At 33.9% G+C, this 11168-nt stretch overlaps 1 pseudogene; it reads right to left on the bottom strand.

The window, feature by feature from the left end:
- Nucleotides 1–605: 605 nt before the first annotated feature.
- LOC148621150 (uncharacterized) lies at nt 606–2885 on the bottom strand (annotated as a pseudogene).
- Nucleotides 2886–11168: the final 8283 nt, after the last annotated feature.

Here is an 11168-nt window from a genome sequence, read left to right on the forward strand (position 1 = left end):
TCATGAATAATTAGAGCGGGCGGTTATGACATTTGAGAGACGACTGTGTTATGTTGCTACAAGATGCAATGTAAAAGTCAATAAGTAAAGAAGTTTTATGGTCTTACTTTTGTTTCGACCTTTGCGTGTGTTGTTTGTTTCTGTTCAAATAGGCATGTTTTTGGTGATTTTTTTTGTCATAGACTAGTCGTTATCGCTAGATTATAATGCTGTTCTTAAAGTAGAGTTCGATTCCTTGATTTCCTTCGGCAGACATGTACTATTAACAGTAATCTCCAACTGTATTATCAGAAAAAAATCAAATCTTTTTAAATAACTACTGTCGGGACAATACCAGACTTAGTATTCTTTTCTAGGACATTTTGTATTAAGCGACTGCAATATTTTCCTAAAATTAACGTAATTTCAGCTTTGGAGAAGATATCTATGATAATACGCTTTTAAGAGCAATTGCCTCACCTCTCATATTGAGCTCTTACATAAGCAAAGTATAACCATATGTATTTACATGCATTAAAAATTGTGTTCAGGGTATGTAGTTCTTTTTTAATTCATTGTCGCACTAAAGTTTTTCTTCAGTGAAATTCATAAACAACAATAAACTCTCAAACTGAGAAAATTTACTTAAAACGTTAAGTTTCACATTAAATTCAATTTCAAGCAATTTGATCGATCGAAATTTGAATTGATGAAAGACTTGAGGAAAATCTTAATTAGAGAATTTTTTTTATGAAACCGGTCACTGTACCTAAGCGAATACGAATAACAAAAAAAAATTAATTACCATAGGCAGATGCAACATGCACATTACCGTATAAACAATGGCGGTATTGTTAATTGTGATTTAACGTCCTATGACAGGTTTATATTTCAGGCTTTCAAAACAAGAATATTAGACCAACTAAACAGATTGTTCTTTTTAGACTGCTGTGTGATAGTCGGACACACTGAGCCGGTCTTTCTTGTGTCCCACTTGGACACATCATTACTGATTCTGAACCAAGCATTATCCTTCTATCTCGTATATCCTTGATAGAGAAGAGCGACAACCAATTTTAAAGACTGGTGCGATGAATTTATTTTGAATAATGTTCGTGTAAGAGTTGTCATACAAAGAATAAAAAAAAATCTCTTTTTTAAATTATTTACACTACAAATGTCATTTGTATTTTGAAATTTGAATCTAGTAATTACATTTTTGAAATATTATTCCAGGTATTTGACCACGTCCTATTTTTGTGCCATTTCCACTTTTGGCTGAATAAAAAAATTCGAAAGAAATATCTTCGCAATTAACTGTTTTCAATCCATTCAGACCGTAATTGCAAAGTTCAGAACAATCCAGAACAAAAACGATATCGTATCTGGTGTTTGGTAATAGGTGTAATGGATTAGGAAGCAAAATAGTAGTTGTGTTTTCCTTGTAATTTAGTGTATTAGAACTAAGAATGGAGCTAAAGTCCACTAATGTTTTTACATCTTCGAAAATAGAGATCTGAATTGAACATATCTGTGTACGGCTTTTGCTACCATAAGAAGTAAATCCATGAAGAAATATGGGACGTGATACGGTAAACATAATTGCATCAGCTCTCTTAGATTTCACTATCCAACAATTTTTTTCAGTCCCTAAAGCTGAGAATCTATTGAACTGGAATGTCTGGCCTTTTGAAATCAATGCAAATGGCATTAGGTTTTCAATCTGCTGAACAATGTCACATATATCATCCTTTTTTAAAGAAATTTTATCATGCAAGTCACGCCCTAAATCTTCCGTGTTTTCCTTCACGTACTCGTCAGCGTATTTTTCAAACATTTGAATTTCTACCATGACCTGCATTTCAGAAGCTTTGTTTAAACAAGCTTCAAAAATTCTTTTCTCGCGTTCTAGTGTTCTTTTCTTGTTTTTAATAGAAGTGTAAATAAGCTCTCTTTTGTCTTTCAATGCAGCATGAAGTTTCGCCAACTGGGATTTTCTGTTTGTTTCCTGATCATTTAGCGTTTGTCTCAGTGTTTCGAACTTCTCTTCAATAGTTTTATTGTGTTTGTCGTACATTGTATCTAGCTCGTCTTCGCTTGCATGGTAGCTGTCGATAACTTTGTCAAAACAATCGGAGGCCTTTTCAAGCGTCGTTCGAACTTTTTGTATAATTGGTGCCTCTTTTATACCTTTGGCTGCATCTTTAAGTGTTTTGATATCTTCGCACTTTCTGTGGCAAATAGAAACACAAATACTACAACATGGTTTTCCATGGTCTACACAATAGAGTTTAAGAGCTTCATCAGGGTGAATTTCACAATTATTCTTGAACGCCGGATAAAGATGCTCATCTGTTAATTCATCGATTGGCTTAACGTCATGTTTACTAGAAAATTTAATGAACCCATGGTATTTTGAACAAAGTTCACATAAAAGGTCGCTACACTGAATACATACTGAAGTAGCCTGTGGGATGGGCCTGCTACCAGATCTATCGCAAAGCATACATAATTTTTCTGATCTCGCCAACTTTCGATTCTCAACCAGGCTAACTATCTAGAAGTTAACTGGTAACTTTTTAACCCATTCTTCAGATATGCAGTCTTTTTCAGGAGTAGGTATATCAATCCTACACACTGGACAACAGAGTTTGGGGTTGTCAGTCTTTTCAGACCCGGAAGAGATATAAGTCAACAAACAAGTCTCACAAAATGTATGTAAACATGGTAAACACTTTGGATTTTTAAAAATCTCTAGGCAAATCGAGCAGGTTAAAACATCTGATAGCTTCCCATCTTCTATCTGCATGGCCATAGCTATTCAAACAGAAAAATTAACTATTGGATCACGAAGTTGATCAATACGAAATTAGGGAGTACAAGTCCTATATCCTGACAATGTGAATTATTCATTTCATGTATTGATCGTCCCAAGTGACGTTCGACCCTAAAATTGATAAATTATTTTTAGCATCAAATCTTGATTTTTTTCACAAATTCTACCCCCAAAATTTGGCATTTAATCCTTAGTTACGACCCCAGCCGAAATCCTAGATCTGTCCCTGAACCATTATTGAATTCTCCCACTATTATCAACCAAATCGAACGATAACTCTTGCAATGTGCCAATTTCAAACATAATAGCAACCAAATGATAAACTAAAACTGGTTATGTGGTCTAGCTGAAACTATTTCTGAATTATAAATAAAAGAGAACTTGGTGGGTTTTTGACATGCATGAATCACCCACCACCTGTCTGATTTTTATGGATATTGCTACTTAAATAAAACACAGACAAACATATCAAAAACTCCTCACACAATTCGAAGAAAAAACTTTGACCATGTGCTCTTCACCCTTTGTCAATAGTTAAAATACAATGTACATTCATACGTGTATGTAATAGATAATAATACATGGAAATTGTCAAATTTTGTAAAGTAAAAAATTGATATATAAGCAATTATAGTTGTTCTTTATGCCACGGATCGATTTTGGGTCGACTTGAAAATACTACGTTCATGAAGTGCCATGGGACTATTTTGGGCCGATGTCAGACAATGGGGTTCTATGACGTTTCGTTTCTTGCGTTCTGGGGCCTACGATTTTCAGTATAATTAAAATATAGCTCTGGACTCAGGTTATTGAGGGGAGTGCTATAATATTTTAATTAGACTGCTACGATTTTCAGGTCAAAACATTTTACGGGATTACGGTCATTTGTCTGAAAAGATACACCTCCAAGCGCGGGTCCACGGTCGTCCGCCGTCCCCTAAAAAGGGGGTACATGTAAGTTCATGGGCGTACGCCGTCCCCTGAAAAAAGGTACACTAGTATAGAATTTCATTCGATTTTGTCGAACTAGAGTGATCATGCGATAAAAAAAATCATGGATTTAGTACAGAAGGGGATGCGGACACCGATACTATTGTACAAATGATTCGGACAATTTCATAAATGTAGTGATTATTGAAAGCGTGTCAAATTGTGGAAAGTTCTGTGGCTTGTCACCGATTGCACCAAAAGGGGTTGAAATTTATGATATTGAAACACGTGAAAATCATGCAAAATGCATGTGTCACTAATAATTTCAACAAATATAACAGACATCTTTGTTTATTTTGTTTTGCTAGTTTTCTTTATAAAAAATCACAAAGAAAATTTCTCAAAACGTATGTAGTCATACATGTACCTATGCCGTACACTCGATCGGTTTTGAAATACGGATCCAGAATGTACGGTGGCAGAATGCGGCCATGAAAAGAACAATTTATGTATCTTGTGGGAACAAAATAGTATCTTGAGGGAACGACATATTTTCTTGAAGGAACAAGAAACCTATCTTCTTGGAACTACATACTTTCTTGAGGGAAAGAATCCAGAGGGATAACCCCTGTGCACCTCCACTCATCAACCAAAATATGATTTTCAGCTACCCATTTATGAATATTTTTGTCGCCAATAAATTAACTGAAGCATTTAAGTATTTTTTGGCTACGTTTTATACCTCGTTGATGCAAAAATCTATTTTTTACGTTTTTTTATTCTTCGAACTTATTCTTTCTACAAACCAAAGTAATCTGGCAAATATAGCTATCAACATGTAGCCCAATGTATAAGCTTTACAATGGTACCAAGAAAATTGCGGTAATACTTAGGGTTCTAAGAAAAATGAAAAAAAATATATATCCACACCCTACCGAAAAATCGCTTAAATTGACATACTTTTCAATGTCAAAACCCCTAGAGTATCTATTATGCTAAAGTATTTCATGTACCACAATTAAGTACTTCGTCTAAGAATCGGGCAAAATGTATATAAGATCTAGAACATGAAGGGAAAAAAACGCATAGATTTCATTGCATTAACCAATTCATTATACCTGATAATCACCAGAAATAGCCATCAAAGTGTTTGTAAGATTTGCTTTTTTAGGATAGTGATAGGTCAAATTTAATTGAAATGCACTATGCAAAAATCGCGGGAAAATTTTCCCGCCTTTTTCCTGTATATAAGCAGTCAAAAAATATCTACATCACAGATGCTTCAGGATAAATTTAAATAGTTTTTCAGTTGTTTTTCTAGATGTATTGAATATATTTGTGGCAAAAAAGACCAAATTGAAAAATATGATGTGCCACCCATTGTCTGATTCTCACACAGAATGGTACCTAATACATCTGGGGTTCTTTTGATGACTTGTGGCGATTTTCGTAGTCAGAATTTATGAACAATCGGATATACCCAACATATCTGATCAGTTTGAGAGCTTATATTTTCTTTTTGTGGTAATAATTACTATAAAATCGTAAAAAGGGGAATTTTTAGAATTTCTTCCATATCACCTGTTATTGTCATTTCTTTTCTAAAAAAAAACGTAGTTTAAATAGCCTTAAGATACAGTACGTTTATATTGTGTCTTAGCTTTCAAATGAGCCAAAGTAACAAATACTTGAACTTTTTTCAAGTTAAGTTACATGTAGGTGAAAAATTGCCACCTCTACCCATGAAAAAATACCTCAACATGAACCAAAATGTTAATTTTTTTAAGTTATAAACGGTGTACAATAGACATGTTGGGTACTATTGTTTAAATTATCGATCATGTATCAAACATGTCTGCTCAATGCAGGCGAGAATTTTTTTTTCAGTTTCAATGTGATAATAATGGATTTTTTTCATAAAAAGGTGAATTCCAAAATTTTATATTTTCTTCATTTTTACCGATGATTGGCAATTTTTTTTTCAATTACCGTACTTAAACAAGCGTTTTTTATGTTCGAATACACATATATCAGAGAAGTAGCATTCTAATGAGCTCAAGTTATATTTGAACTTTTCGAAGTCCAATAAGGTGAAAAATTGCCACACTGCATGGAAGAATATCATAACATGAATCCAAATGTTAATTTTTAGCATATAATATTATTAACGATGTAAAAAAAGACATATTGGGAACTAGTGTTTTAATCATAGTTGATGTACACAACATATCTACTAATTACAGGTGCGTTTTTTCTCAGTTTCAAGGTGACAATAAAAAGGGGTAGTTTTGGAATTTCACATTTTCTAAAAACAAGCTTTTGTGTATTTTATGTAGCATCTAATGAGTCAATTCTGATATTCTGAAAATTACCCTTTTACGATTTTATAGTAATTATTACCACAAAAAAGTAATTCTAAGCTCTTAAATTGATCAGATATGATGGGTACATCATTATCTTAATTATGAATGCCTAAAATTTCAGTGTCACTATGCTGTGAATGAGATTTTTGTTTGATTCCCAGACCAGTTTTCTAAGGGTAGGGGTAATATTTTTAACATTTTGGAAAATTGTTTCTTGAAAATTAGGTTTCCTGATTTTTTCTTGTAGAAAATTAAATTATCTATCGAATGATACCAAATTTGAGACGTTTTAGTTGAGCTATGACTTGACGGGTCGTCGAATTTATGCGACTTTTTACGGGAAAATCGAAAATCCGATTTTTTAAATTTATTGATAAATTCTGACTACGAAAATCGCCACAATTCATAAAAAACAGAAGTATTTATTGTGATATTACTAAACAGAAAATACAAAATAAGCTATCCTTTACTGAAGCATAGATACTTTAAGAATTTTGTCATTGAAAAATATGTCAATTTAAGCTATTTTTCGGTTGGGTAGGAGTACATTTTTTTTTATTTTACTCCAAATCCTAAGTGTTACCCCACTTTTCACGGTACCATTGTATAGCTGATGATGCCTATATGTCTTTAGTTCCTTTACACATGATGTACCAGGAAGACTTAGACCCTCGAACAATTGAGTCACCAAAATCTTGGCTTTTTTACCCAGGGGGTACAAATATAGGCTTGAAAAAGAATCCAATAAATTATTATTCTTTGGTGACAAATTGATTTGGTAATGGGAGGTATGAAGGTACCTGAAAATCATCATGAAGTTGATGAGTGTGGGGGGGGGTGCACGGTGAACCCTCCCAGCTCATAGATTATTGTTTAAACATTATGAGTCCTGATCGGTAAATCAGCATTTTCAGCTTAAGTTTTCAAAGGATGAATCGGATATTAGTTTGGCCGTTTCGGGTTGCTTCCAGCCGACATGAAAAGTGTTCAATTGTTTCTAACCGAAACTGCCATCCATTTACTTTCCATATGTATTGCAAGTAATCTATAAAAAAATAATTGCTCTTTAGTAACTTGCCGGTCCTCAATATAGCTTTGGAAAGAAAATAGGATACTTCTACAACGTAAGAGGTGGAATTCCGTTCCTCCATACCACAGGCACCAAGTCAGAACCTTTAGCGTTGCTAGAATAGGAAAAAGGGAATGACCTGATAGACCTTAAAAGACATTATCAGATATTCCAAGTCATCCAAAGACATTGAACACATTTTGCTTAACATCTATTTATTTCAATGTGTACATGTATTAATCCATTGGCGATCGACACCTCTTGGTACCGTCACGAGTAGAGCGCAGCACGTTTGTGCGACTGTCTTACTATCTTGATACGCGACTCTATACCAGTATGTTTAGTTCATGAGCCAGAACTAGGAGGTGGAAGTAGGATTTTGGAGTAGGTTATTATTTTATAATGGTCCAGGTTTTTGCAGTTAGATATCGAATGTAATACCCTCTTTCCGGAAGTTGAGCAAACTTACGCGTTACCATAAATTGTTATACAAACCGAATACAATACAAGCAAATGAAAAAAATAAAATACTAGGCATTCTTTATACATGTATGTTCTAACTTCTATATCAATTTGGTAGAAATATTTCAGTCAAATGCATAAAAATAACAATTGAAGCACGAGTATACAGAAGGAAAAAAATTCGACTGGAAGGATCAATTCGGAAGTCCGTGGACCACACTCCATAAATTGGAATTTTAACTTTAAAGTTCTTATGGATGTCATGGAGGAAGATGATTGTGATTTACCGTCAAGGAACTGGATTCCTTAACTCCACAAGAACTCTTACAAACAACGCTACATAGATGGATCTGCAAAATGTACCATCAAAACTTTTTGCCATTTATTTTATCTACATATAAAGATAAAAAATAAATCAAACGAACAGAGACACATACAAACGTAAGTGTACATTTTGTAGATGTATGGCAAATTTATATTTTGTGACTTTTAGTGCATTGTGTATTTCACTGTACACAAAATTTGCAAACGACACAAATAAATACACTTACCATCTTAAAACATCTTGATACACTTGATAATCTAAATATTGATATTCTTTTCTATAACTACTGTATCATATAGAAAACTAAGGTGTCTTCTATACTAAAATATTCGTGTTTGAAACATTAAAAATGGCAAAAGAAAAAGAGGTTTGATCACACATTGGCTGAACACTTGGATATATAAAGAGTCGGTTGAAATTTCCAATTTTGTCGTGTGAAAGTTTAAAACGTCCAAAGGAAGGTTAAAAATATAGCGTTCAAAACATAAAAAAAAACCATTAAGAATGAAAAACATGACTTTTCAAAGAAAAAAGACTCCGGCTAGTGACAGATTGTTGCTGTACACCACTGCAAAGATCAAACTTAAAATTATTTTTAACCACTTGCAGAACCCTTCTGTTCCCAGATTGTGATATTAACACGGTCCAGATACTGTAACACTGAATCATGATGTCCACAAAAAATGTCACATTCTGTAGTCCGAAGTTGAATTCAGGGAATAACATATGATATGAACTTGAGTTTACATATGTATACATAAAGGGTTTCCATAAGTTTTGCTAGCCATTAAAGCTGGTTATCCAAAATTTCATTTTGAAATGCCTGTCACAAGCTAGGAATATAGTGGTTTATTTAATTTTTTTCCGATTTATCCTTGATTTTTGCCACCTTGTACTATCCCGATTTATGATAATGATGAGCTCGGTAATCTTGCTAGCTGTGAAGGGATGTTATTGATGAACTGCGATTTTGTTGAAGCGTCAATTGGTAGCGTTTAAGGAACGCTCAAGTTCTTTTGCGCATTCGTTCTGCCATCTTAAATATCATAGTAAACAGAAAATAACATGTGGTTTTTCATATTTCATGCTCTTAGGAGATAAAAATTATATAAAATGCACTGTAAATTTCAAAATTAAGGGAGATAACTCTGTAAATGGCGCTCAAATACAATAGAATCTACTGTATTTTCAATGTCGATTGTCTTCTAAGAGCAGGCAGATTTGATTGAATCATTACACATTTCATAGTATAGACCCATAAAACAACTTAATTACAAAAATAAAAATATGTAGCCTTTTTTGAGGTGTATCACATTTTTCAGATTTTGCATGATTCTTACAAAGACAGCTACTTAAAACACTTACACTTCCGCTATAGTTTCAAATGGTGTCTGAACTATAACATAATTAGAAACTTACTGAACGGATTTCCCAATTCTTTGTCAAATGGCGAATGGTCAAGTTCTAAGTACATCTATATAATTTTATGAAGTTCTGTATATTCATGTATACGGTTCTATATTTTACATATCAGTAGTAAGAGGTCGGATGACATTTTAGCAACGGCGGTGTTTTCAATGAGAAATCGAGAGTATTTCATCTTTTAACTTGTATTTTTAATTGCTTACTTTATACTAGCTAGACAATAGTCGTCTTTACTATACTCCATACTGAAAGCAGGGGAGGATCCAGGATTTGAGTTTGGGGGACGGGCGTTAATTGAATTAAATGCCATGCAAAGCAAGGCAAAAATATTATGGGATGAAACTTGCATTGAAATTTTTTTCTTACCGATTTGGGGGGGGGGGTTACGCCCGGCACGCAAGTCCTTGGATCCGAGCCTGGTAAATTATACCGGAACATACTGTAAGAAAAATTAACACAGAGATAAGACAACACTATATCAATAGACTGTCATGACATAGAGAAATGTCACAATCTTGAACTTCTTATTAAAGTTCAAAAACTTGTCTATGAATGTCGAAATGCATCTCAAATCTGTTAGTCTTTTTATATTTAATATAGTTGTTTCATTATGGAATCTATCAAACTGCCAGGTAAGTCAAAATTTTACGTAAGAGCACATTCGAAATTCCTCAGCCATTTTCCTTACACAGAAGAAAAACGTTATTTTTTAGGTGTAACGAAAATGGCCGAGTAGTTCCGTTTGCTTTTACATGTAGATAGTACACCTCGGTATCATTCAACCCACGTTCGGTTTGTCTGATACATTCTAGTATTTGTAACGTTAAGCCAATCAACAACGACTCTTGCCGATTGATAACGAATCTATGGATCGAATAGAACATATACATGAACATTGTGCCCATTAAGGGCAAGTGTCCTTACAAATATAATCATATACATAATAATGATTGCTTATGAATCTGGAATAAACAAAAACAGCTATAAATGCTTTACATTGACTATGATGAGAACAATGTCATCATATTATCAAAGAAAATTACTGTGGTCTCCAACAGCTTTTATAAATACGAAGAGAGGTTTCTAGAATTGACACCTCTATAAAGTACATACACGTATCATAATTGTCATATGAAAATGGCAATTTTAGACATTTATAATTGCTGGTCTTTGTTTTGTTCTTTCTGTATGTACTTCCGCGAAGTAAGTTGATCCGAGGATGAGGCATTCAATTCCACGGCGTCAAATATGATTGTCACTGCCCTTGCAAGAGCGTTTTCAACTCACCTGGCCCGAGGCCATCACTATGTGTCCGTCGTCGTCGTCTGTTAACTTTTTCAAACATCTTCTCCCCTGGAGCTACTGAACAGATTGTTACCAAACTTTGCATGAATGTTCCTTGTGGTATTTTTAATTATCCAAGCGTGGTGCTTTTTGATCCGGATAAAAACATGGCAGTCGTTACTAAAAATAGACAATAGGAGCCAAATTGCAATATTCTGCAAATAACTCAAAATTAGTTGGGTTTAGCCAAACTCTGGTAGGGGGTAAATTTGTACAACATGATGAGATGGACCTACATGTATGCCAAAATAATTCAGAAAGATCCGTCGACGGATGTTTTAGTAATGGGTCTTGAAATGGACTCTTTGTCCGAATTTTACATTTCTAAATTTTAAAAATCTTCTCCTCTCAAACTACTAGATGGATTGTAACTAAACATATCGTGAATGTTCCATAGGGTATCTTTAACAATCTGTGTGTGTGGATTTTTGATCT

The sequence above is a fragment of the Perna viridis genome, chromosome 3 (genome assembly GCF_037379345.1).
Source record: "Perna viridis isolate PV_CMFRI_1.1 ecotype Kerala chromosome 3, ASM3737934v1, whole genome shotgun sequence".
NCBI classification, from domain to species: domain Eukaryota; kingdom Metazoa; phylum Mollusca; class Bivalvia; order Mytilida; family Mytilidae; genus Perna; species Perna viridis.